The following is a 9,202-nucleotide window of genomic DNA, read 5'->3' on the forward strand; positions in this document are numbered from 1 at the left end:
AGCAGAAGTTGGAGGTGAAGGAAATTGGCGTAATAACCACGAATGTTCTATTGAACAATAGTCATCGACAAGAAGAGAAAGGACAACAACAGAGTACAACGAAGAAACAAAGGTGAAAAGGGAACACAGTACGTTAAAGAAGCGCAGGATCAGGGGTCAGGGTTAGGGGGCATGGGTGAACTGAGTAAAGGAGGGAAAGAAGATGGAGGACCGACCAGGGGCGGACGAGCAGGGTCTGGTTTAGGAAGAGGGGGGGGGGGGGCACTGAGGGTCAAGGACAGCAGCAGGAGGGGCAGAAACCAGGGAGGGCACCTCAGCAAGGGCAGCAACCGAGATCGGAACGGGGGCCAAAGAGACCTCCATAGCGGGAACAGGGGGCGGAACAATCGAAACAAGAGGAGATGGAGCGAGAGAGTCAGAGGTAGGGGGCGAGGAAGAAATCGAAGCCGTTTTACCCGCCGTGGAGGAGGAAGGAGAGGAGCAAGGTTATGTTTCTGACTCAAAGAGAAACAATGTACTGGGCAACAGATTCTAGTGTCTCAACAGGAGAAACAGAATAAGAACAAACACGACGGCCGTTGGGAGAGCGATGGACATCAGCCCACACTGACAGGCGACGTGGAGAGCGAAGAGACAGAGAAGGATGGGAAGGAGGATCGGAGGGAGACGAGGAAGAAGACACAGGAGACACGACAGACTGGGAAGAAAGAAGGGGAACCCCAGACAGAGAGGTAGGAGAGGGACCTTCCGGGACAAAACGCAAAGGAACAGAAGAGGCGGCATTGGGCGTGTCTGACCTTAAGGCCCGGAAACGGTTGTGAGACTGAGGAAGGCGGGAAGGACGAGGAGAGGAAGAGCACAACACGCGAGCATAAGAGACGGTAGCATAAAGGGGGGGGGGGGGAGACAGCAAACTTGGCACCTCGCCTCAGGAAAAGACAAACGTTCCCGGTGCTTCAAGTTGAGGATGGCTGCCTCAAGCTTGTAATGTATACACGCGCGGGAGAAGGTAGGGTGGGCCTCATCGCAATTGAGGCAGCGAACCTGGGGAGAAGTGCACTCCGACTTAGAGTGACCCTCGTCCCCACACATAGGACAGAGAGAGACAGTACTGGAGCAGTGGAGGGCTCCATGCCCAAACCTCCAGCACTTATTACAGAGCCGAGGAGAGGGAATGTACTCCTGAACGGAGCACCTGGCACCAGCAAGAATGACAGAGGGAGGAAGGGTCCTACCATCACAGGTAATCTTCACAACTTCGTTATGTGGAAAAACCACATAACGCCCGAAGGGGTTGACGGCGACGACCACGAGGGGGACGAGTAAACGAGTCCACCTGGACAGAATGGCCTTGGGTTTCGAGGATAGGCAGAATATCTTTGTAGCAGTCCTGCAGATTCCGAACACCGGTCGCAACATGGGGCGAGAGGAGAATAGTGCCAACACTGTGTGACGATAATCTCCTTCAAGAGATTGAACCTGCTCTTCCCTCCTAAGTTCGTCGCTATATACAACTAATATGGAAGAAATATCCAACAAATACAACACCAAGGTTTGCCAGAGAGCAAACGTATGCAGCACCAGGAACACCTGCTCCCCCCCTCCGCCACTCAAATCACCAAACTACCTGTACGTCGCCTGCTCATCGCTGATTGGCTGCGTGTCCAGTTGCACCTGCCCTCCACCCGCCACACTACCTGATGTCTGGGGCCACACGACCTACAGACCTCAGAATATCCAGTGCTTTCAACAAGTTAACACGTCTCGTTGGTAGACTAAGCTCTGGCTTACGTGTACTAAGAGAGGTGGCAGCTTAAAGCCAATATTCCTGCACCTATTATCTGATTGTATATTGTTCACTTGTTATTACTCACTTGTCTTAACGTAACTTTTCATTTTGTCATTTGATTATTCTTATTACTTTGATTGATTGATTTTATGATACGAATTTTATGTCCATTTTATTCATGTTTTGCTTTTCTAACGTAATTAAAATCTCATTGTTAAATTTACTTGTGTTTTGTGTGTCTTCCCATTACCTTACCACAGACGAAGTTCCAGATTTTCTATTTTTTGTTTCTATATGTGACGAAGCCATACCCCTAGCTTTTGAACAGCCGAACACCAACGCGTTACCGTCACAACTGACATTCAACCAAGCATTCTTGGAGACCCAAACAGGGGTCTCGCCAAGACAGGATAAGGAGGCCAAGCGGGAGGCTGTATCTTGAGAAGGAGCAGCAATTACACGCGTACCGAGACGGGTGGGATTGAAGGTAACAGAGGCATCTACTGAATCGACAAGGTGCCTATGGAGGGAGAAATCGTCAGGAGGCAAAGAATCAAGAAGGAGGAGATGAAAGTATTTGGCCTATGAAGAAGGACCAAACAAGGCTTGAAACGCATCAGTACGGGAAGGAATCGAGCGAGCGCAGCCGTAGCAAGGAAGGGGTTGAGAACCCCCAGAGAGAGAGAGAGAGAGAGGGGTTAAAAGGTGCAGTAGTCACTACTAGAGACTGAGCCGTGCCAGGGGAATAGGTGGTCACTATTGGGGGCTTGGGGCTCGACCCAACCACAGAGGAGGGAGGGGAGCCAAGGGGAGTAGTCAGGAGGGTCAGAGGAGGAGCAAGGTCAGAGCCCAATGCAGCGGTTGCTACAGAGCTCGGTCTTCCAACACGGTCCGACTCGGAGGCTTGGTCGCCCACCCCACGACCCCAAGAAGGTAGAAGAGGAACAGAATGAAACATAAGGACGAGAAAAAAAACATTCATTGACGAATGTGCCCCATACCCACCATGAAGCCACAATTAGAGGCAGGACACCCAACAAAAAGCTATCGCCAATCATACCGGGGCCCCGTATATATACTCATGACGCACCCCTTAGGGGTGCGTCATAAGTATATGCCCCACAAAATCACCTTAAGAACCATCAGTCCGTCGAGATCGGGTTCAGTTGTAACAGACTAGGCTGTTGTAAGAATTATCCAGAGTGGTTTATCGACAAAAGAGAATGGGAAGCTGAGCCGCATGGTGACCTGACCCCCAGGGGAATTCGCGGTGGAAATAACCGACGCTTTGTTCATATCTGCGTATAATGAATCATCCTATAGTATTCAGTAATTTAGAGAAAATTAGCCTTTATTCATTTTTATTAAAATTGTATTGTATAATAGTACTGGATACAATATCAAGAGTATTCTAATTATTGAGTTTAAGTCACCATCAGTGACGTCACGAATCAGATCTAACTTTTAAAGCGGAGTGACCGGCGGTCATAGGTCATCAGGGGTTGACAGGTCTACTATTTCTCAAAGTTTTAATAACCATTTTTGTGATCGGGAACAGCTCTGCCGTTAGATGTTTGTAATTTAATTCAGTAAAATAATTCAACCAGTCTGGATCAATTAAGTACAACAGAGTTTAATTGTTATAACTTAACCTTGCTAAAGTAACTGGGTAAGCGATGCGGAACAATACAATACTCTGTCTGGGGTAGTCCAGACAAGGAAAAGATCAGTGTGAATACGGGAGCAGCTGGGAGAGGTCAAACATCTTACCTCTCCCCAAGACCAGCCAACACCCAGAGCTGGTCGCCCAAGGTATAGTTGCTATGGTTATGTATAGAAATAGTCTCATTTGCCACTCAGGTCAAGTAGGGAGTGTTAAAGTGATAGGGAGTGAACACATTTAGATTTTGTTTTAGTTTTCTTTTAATAAATTAAATTTGTTATTAATTTGCATTTTATTGTTTCCATGTGTTTTATGTGTATACTGTCCTGGTCACGTGGTCCACACGAGGCAGAGTTGCATTGGGCGCCGATTCTAACATCGAATCGGAATTATCATTACCGTGTAATTTATTCCACACTCAAGGTCATCGTTTATAGTGGGGATCAAGCCCCTAGGTTGATTAATTAGCGTGATCGATCCAGACCTCGATCATTGCTCTTGTATTACTGGTCTGGTGGTGGCAGCAGAGGTGACTCTAGGGTTTTGTTCAGAGCTTAGGTCACGTCATACTGGGTGTAGAATCCTAAGTCGGTCAATCGTCTTAGGACCACGTGGCGTGGAGTTGGCTTTGTTAAAAGTTTTGGAGTCCCTTGGTTTAGAAATAAAAGTAAGAATACGGGTAGAGGGAGTAGAAAGAAGGAAGTAAAGAGAGAGGACCCAAACCCGTGTTACACAGTGACGAAAGGAGGACTGACAATAAAAGGTTCCTCCTTGCTCTCGACGTTGGATACTACAGTTCTACGGGCGCAAGAGTATGCCTCCCCAAGCATCCGAGCATCAAAATAGAAGAAGTCCAAAAGAAGAACTAAAACAAGCAAAAGGTCGGCAGGAAATGACAAGCAGATAAGAGAAGAGGGGGGGGGGAGAAAAACGAAACAGAGGGAAAAGGAAAAGCGTTCCGGCACAATTGGAGAAGACAGCAGCAGGAGCATAAGTCCACAAAAGGACAGAGGACTGTCCCACGGAGCATCACTCTCCGGCAGCCGACCACCAAGCCCCCTCACGGCGCCAACGGGCTGGATGGGGAGGGGGATCCAGTTGCAAGACTTTTCTAAGTCAGTGGTGGTACAATATGCGGGTGGCAATGCCTAGGTTTCGTGTCGCCTCACAGCCGCAGTGGCTTTTTTCAGTTATGCAACAATTTGATACTTTTATGGAGCTTTCTCTCAACCAAAGTAAACATTTGTTTAATGGAGGTAACAAGTCTGCTGGCAGCTGGGAGGTCGTGTGTCGCTGATATCACTGCACAATGAAACTAGTACCGAGAATCGAAGGCTTTATTTTGGAGTAATTGAACATTGAGTATTTCTCCTTTACAAAAGATTTACATATATTTATGTAACCTATAAATGGAGTACAGTTAAATGAGAATTTATTTAAATGAGGGTTACATTCTGCCACATATACAGATAAGACATAATTTTGCATTTATTCAAATTACAGGAGATCCTAGAGTAGTTTGAGACACTACCAAGTGGGATAAATAGAAAGAGGTTTCCAGGTTTCCTAATATATTTGTGTGTCTGGTAGCTATGCTAATATGTGGGGTTGTTCTGTACACCAGAGTACAGTAGTAAGGTTTACCATATTGCTTGTGTTCTTGGAGAAAGGTAAACTATAGTGGTGAATAATTACTAATATACCGATGCTTTAAGTTCTGTATGATAGAGGGAGTTTTCTTCTGAATATTTTACCATATTATTTGTAGTTTTATTAATATTTATTTTTGTTTGTTACCCTACACAAGATGTTTCTATACTCATGTTGAAATTTTCCTTTGTTTAATTTAACTAGAAGGCTGACATCAATCATACTTTCCTAGACAAATAAGTAAATTAAGTGTAACTATATGACCAGAGTAATAGCCTAGGGACACAACCAAACTTATGACTGGATATTAAGGGCCAGGCCGTGACAGAGCTACAAGTTGACAGCTACAACCAGGCCGTGACAGAGTAAACATCAGCAACAACTTATAAAAGACTGTCACAGTAAAAGGGAATGGGTAGTATTATAGACTGTGGGTTGGTTGGAGTTGTCGTCGTTGATCCTTCTCTACTGACAACCCAACCCACAACTCGGTAGAGTGCTTACACTTCACTAGGAGATCACACTAGGCGCTTCTGGCTCTTGGAGAGGGGCTCCACGTCACATGTTTAGGGGATGCGGCTCCAACACTCAGCCTCGTTGTCACGTGCACACACCCACTCGAGCCGCTGTGACTCCCCACTCTCTCCTTAGGTGATATGATCTCCTCAATCCCCTTTTGACTTATTAGTATTACCTTTTACCCTGTCCAGAGCAGTGGTTCTTGGTTCTTTCTCTCTCTCTCTCTTCTTCTGTACTATTTCATGGGAAGCCTCACTAGGACAAGGGCAAACACCAGCAAATTGGGATACATTTACTGGACAAAGCACATACACGATACATACACACATATAATAATAATGAATCCTATACTCTATAATATTACAATCGGGTTGCACTCCAACACCATCAGAACTCTATCATCAGCTTATCAAGTGGTATCCTATCTCCTGGTTCACCACCTGATACTATCAACCTCCTCAAGTAAATCAAGTCTACATACACTGTTGCACCATCAACAAGAGAGTATATATATGTATCTATAAATGTGTACCAAGAAAATCAGCATTTGAATGCAATAACATATCAGTATAAATGTTCATTGATACACAACAATGATCAATCGATCACTCTATCAGTCCTCGAACGCATACGTCTGTAGGTAATCCAGCCTACGACTGTACTCTAAACTTCAGTGTAAAACACTCCTTGACATAAGAATGCAAACAGTCACTCACCTCTCACTGCGTCTTGCACGCTAATGACAACTAAACACTATCAACTCCCTACAAGTAATCCACCAGAACTTCCCTTCCACCTCTGGAAGTTCACTACCCTAATATCTTCAGGTTCTTCCGGGCTTCACTACCAGGATCCTCTGCAGCTCCTCCAGGCTGCTATCATGAAGTTTCCTTGTGCAACTACGGTGCTTCACCCTTCTGTTAGGTTCCTCCACAGCTCTCTTGGCTGCTACACCACCTCTACAGAAGCACGTGACACTCCTCTTCACTGCTTCTCCTCACAGCTCGAGGTCCTCTGCTTCACTACCTTGGAGTCTCATCAATTACTTCATCTATGCTGGCTTCGAAGTTCTCAACAACTTCTTCCCCAAAGGACAAACCACAGATTATAAGGTCGAGGGCGCTTTCCCTCTGACGGCGTCTGGTCAGGGCGCTCCACACAGCCCACGAAAATGCCTCTGAGCAGCTTATTGAACTCTGCTCGTCGACCAAGACTTGAGACCACAACGTTCCCAGCTCGGTTCCACAGCTGGCACGTCTACACACTTCTCTTCTCTTCGAGATATATCACTAGGGGTTCCCTTCTGGCGGGAGCTCGAACGGAGGGCGGTTTTCCCCTGCGATGTCTGGCACTCAAGTGAGGTCAAGGTCCTCCGGAAGCGAGCCTCACGCCTCCAGCAAAATGTCCACATCTCCTAGCCAGTCATTTATCTGTTTTCTTCTTCATTGCCCATAATCTCAAACTGTTATACATATCCAAGCAACTATTTTACATATGCGTTATCACCTCAATATTTGCTAGACCTTCTAATCAGGTCAGGCTTGATGAATAACTCTCAAGGAGGGAGACTCGTTTCTCCTGCAGGATGAGATCATAACAGTAGTAGACATAATAAAAAATAGAAAAAAAATAATAGTAGACATAATAAAATAATAGAAAAAAAACAAACTCGAACGCTCAACCCACTTGATGGCCCTGCCGTCCCTCCAATTTTATCAGCTGCTCCTTGAGCTCTCAGCAACCCACAAATGATGTAGCATCCCCAGAAGGCAGCTATGTACTCAGTGACCCAAATGTGATTGAAACAATCATCAAGACCAACCCCTTTTAGCTAATTACGACCTCACTAGTGTTGCTCCCTGGAGGAAGCGTGCACTGCTACCTAGCGTTCACTGCTACCACATCAACGAGTCTTCCATATTGTGCCTGCCTACATTTATCCTGCTACCATGCAGAACAAACCCAAGGCCACTATGAAAAATAGCACACCTATCAGGAATAACCCTAGCAACAGGAATAACGCAGCTGTCCTTCCCTCTGGGTCCACTGGGGGGGGATACCAAGTCTCCCCTTGACAACAACAACAAAACATCTCAGCTGGTTTCAGCGACGTCAGTGACCTGGGCGATGCATCAATTAAATAACCGTATGGATTAATTTAAACGAACTGCGGCCCCTTGTTCTGACTTCAAGCGCTTTGCTGATAATCCGTGGCTCAGGTTATTAAGCCAAATACACGAGGAACAAATGGCAGTAATCCGAGAGAGGTCGACATTAATCATGAATCTGCAAGGTGAAGGAAGGAAGGAACTATCAGGGGAAAGATACAGCCATGCTCAGGAATAATCAAGATCTGTCTACCAGAGTCGACCTCCTCGAACAGGAATTAAGCTCTCTTAAGAACACAGTTACTAACATTAACCCAGCAAAAAACACTAAGAAGCAGGAAGACATGCTACAAAAGTTTGAAAAGCATCTTAACGCCCTGCAACAGCAACACACTGTTACCCAAGATGAATCAGACCAGCATAAGCTCCTTGATTCTGTTGTTATCTATTCACGTGATTTTTCCCCATGAAACTGACGGAGAAGACTGTGCTGCCATCGTGATCCAGGAATTGCGGAATAAGATGATTTATACAATCCAAGCAAGTGACATCAAATCAGCTTATAGATTTGATAGGCTGATTTATAGAGTGGGAATCAAATCGTTTGGTTCAAATAACAGAAAAAGTCGCGTTAAATTAGACAGCTGCTCCCACAAGTCAGAATGGTAAAATTACAGCTAGGAAGTCTGACTCGGGAAAAGCTTATGTTATAACCACTGAGGCACACATCAATTCTTTCCTGGTTGACTGTGGGATAACAGCTGAATAACCAGAAGTTAATTTATAGTCTCATCTAACTACCAAAGTGTACTTTAGCTCTGCCTTTCCTTTCAAAAGTTTTTTCTTTAAATTGTCATCTCTGTTATTGACTTTTTTCCTTGATTTTACTCTATTTTATATATACTACTTACTCCCCTGTTCCATTGTTCACTGACTTTGCCAGTGTTCTCTAGTATAAACTCTATCATTCAGTGTACCTGAGTGCCTGTGTACCTGTACCTGAGTGTATCTTTAATTAATAATCTACCTCATTTTTATCTTAGTGTAACTTTAGTAATTAAATATAGTGTAATTATATTATTAAAGTGAGCCATTATTTTATAGAATTATCATTTGTTTTTGCTATTACTGTCTCATTTCAGTGATTGTCATTTTTTATTATTTTGTTTCTATTTATATATAGACAGGGGTACCTCGGTTTATGAGTTTAATCCATTCCTGGAGATGGCTCGTAACCCGAAAACTCGTAAACCGAAGCTAATTTCCCCATAAGAAATAATGGGAAATGAATTAATCTGTTCCTGACTACCCAAAAACCTCACTTCAAACTATATTTTATACCTAATTCATCGAAATCTGCACTACAAAACTATGTTTTGGAGGGGGGGGGGGAGGAGGAGAGGTGTTACTGTTTGGCAGGCAGTGAGGACTGTCAAAACAGTACTGTCCTCACTGCCTGATAACATCAGGCAG

Source organism: Procambarus clarkii, chromosome 50 (assembly GCF_040958095.1).
Source record: "Procambarus clarkii isolate CNS0578487 chromosome 50, FALCON_Pclarkii_2.0, whole genome shotgun sequence".
In the NCBI taxonomy this organism is placed as follows: domain Eukaryota; kingdom Metazoa; phylum Arthropoda; class Malacostraca; order Decapoda; family Cambaridae; genus Procambarus; species Procambarus clarkii.